The following is a 2,428-nucleotide window of genomic DNA, read 5'->3' as shown; positions in this document are numbered from 1 at the left end:
AATTCAGACTGACAGTGATACTTCCCCATTGCATGATGATATAGTTAACATTACTGAGTTTCTATAAAGTACTGTGATAAGTACTGGGTAGCATTGTGTAATTTTTTTTAAAGGATACAATTTGTGATCCCAAAGAGCTGCAAGTCTAATGGGGAAGGCAGGAACATTAACTTTTAGAGGAATGTAATAACTACTATTAGAAAATCATGTATAAGGGACTAAGGGAGCCTCAGGCGAGAGGGTCAGGCAGTGCTTGCCAGTTAGAGGTCATGGAGGGGAAGACAGAGAGGATGAGATTTCCAGGGAGAGGAAAGAGCCTAAGTAGAGCACAGAGCATGAAACAGCCTGCTCAGGGGGCCACAGGAAGTTGGGTTTGGCTTATAAGAAGGGTGTGAGCAGATGGAGGTGAGGAATGTGCAGGAGATGAGGCTGGACAGGCAGAAAAACTGGAGACCCCACCAGGAAAGACCTGTGTGCAAAGTAATAGGGAGATAATGGAGAATTAAAAAGAGAAACAACGATTTCTTCTTTTGTTTCCTTTTGCTTTTTCTCCCCGCTACCTCCAACTGTGAAATATACAAAGATTTCAAAAGAAAACCAAAAACCCATAGTGATTGATCCTGACTCTACTTTGTCATTTTCACAGGTTTATTTCCCCTGCTGGATGTTTGCACACAAAATCCCCAGGTGCTTTTTCCATGTATTACATTTCCTCCAGTTTAGTGAATCAGAGAGCTTATTTACTTTCCTTACCCTGTTTTGTGTTTGGGTGGACAGTAAGCCATTCTCTCACTAGGCAAAATTAATACTTTCAGTAATTATGTGGTCACATGTATGATATAGATAGATGCTACATTGAAACAAGTTTTGTTTAATATCATTTATTTTTTGAACATTAAAAATGAAAAAAAATTTGAAAAAAAATGATAGCTCTTACTCTTAAGCTGAGGAATTTAGAACACAAATCATTTCCCATATTTTAAATATTGTGTCTGACACATACAAAATTTAGCAACATGCTGTGTTATAAAGCATTATAATATATTAAATTCCCAAGAACCTACAATCCCACGGACACATCATGAACAAGATGCATGTGTGCATTCCTGTTGTATCTCATCTCATTTCCCCATCCTCCACCAAAGGAGAGAATGGCACTATTATGAATTTTGTGTCTATCTTTACTTCACTTTTTTAAAATAGCTGTATTAAAAGTGTATATATGTCTAGGGACTGGGGTTGTGGCTCTGCGGTAGAGCACATGCCTTGCACGTGTGAGGCACTGGGTTCCATCCTCAACACCACATAAAATCAAATAAAAAAAATAAAGGTATTGTGTCTATCTACAACTAAAAAAAATTAAAGTGTATATGTGTCTAAACATATTGCTTAATTTTCTGTGCTTTTGAATTGTCTTAATGGTATTGTACTATCTATGATTTCATGGGCCTGCATTTTTAACTTTATATTAGATATCTATGATTTATATGATACTGAGTATAGCTATGGATCATTTGTTCTCAGTCCTGTATAATATTTCATTGTATAAATATAATACAATTTATACAACCATTCTCCTGATACTGAATTCTAATTAATTTCCTTTCATGACTCCTATAAACTGTTATGAGCCTCTCTCCTGGAAACATGTACAAGATTTTCTCTGGGATTGCTGAGTTAGGGTGTCTCCATGTTCATATTTCCAGGAAAATATCAAGGTCTGTTTTCCAAAAATGATTATCTAATATACCTTTACAATACCCTAATTTAAAGAAATTCCCAGCATTTTTCCCTGGCAGTCACTCTTTGTGGCCATGGACTCTCCAACTACATGCAAGAGCAACATGGGAAACACTGACAGCTTCAGTTAGCACAATACCTGCAGCTGCCACTCACCTTTCCCATGATGTATCAGGAGGGAAAAAAAATCCTACTGTTCTATATTCTCTCCCAAACTTTGTGAATTACAGCAATAAAAATTTTTTAAAAAATAGATTCAGGCTACATTTGGGAGATATAGCACACAAAGACAGTGGTTAAGAAGGAAAAGTTAGAAATGATTCACTATTTACTTTTTAATATTCACTAATATAATAAGTATAATATTTCAGTTTGGTCATCGTTTTAGTCAGTTTTTTTTTCCTGCTGTGATTAAAAGATCCAACCAGTACAACTGTAGAGGAGGAAAGCTTTATTTAGGGTCTGTTTCAGAGGTTTTAGTCCATAAGTGGCTGGCTCAAGGTGAGGCAGGAGATCATGCTGGAAGAGTAGGAGAAAGGAAAGCAGCTCACATGATGATCTAAAAACAGAGAGAGAGAGGCTCCACTCCCCAGATACAAAATATACATCCCATAGTCATGCCCCCAACGAACCACTTCCTCCACCCACACTCCACTGGCTTCCATTTCCCATTCAGTTAATCCCATCA

At 37.1% G+C, this 2,428-nt stretch overlaps 1 non-coding gene across 1 annotated transcript; it reads left to right on the top strand.

Moving 5' to 3' along the window:
- The first annotated feature begins 1,780 nt into the window (after positions 1-1,780).
- Positions 1,781-1,909, top strand: LOC120886003 (small nucleolar RNA SNORA44). The gene has a single exon (XR_005728787.2). It is a non-coding gene; the product is annotated as a small nucleolar RNA SNORA44 (small nucleolar RNA).
- Positions 1,910-2,428: the final 519 nt, after the last annotated feature.

Source organism: Ictidomys tridecemlineatus, chromosome 1, assembly GCF_052094955.1.
Source record: "Ictidomys tridecemlineatus isolate mIctTri1 chromosome 1, mIctTri1.hap1, whole genome shotgun sequence".
In the NCBI taxonomy this organism is placed as follows: Eukaryota; Metazoa; Chordata; class Mammalia; order Rodentia; family Sciuridae; genus Ictidomys; species Ictidomys tridecemlineatus.
This window is presented reverse-complemented; position numbering and strand designations above follow the sequence as displayed.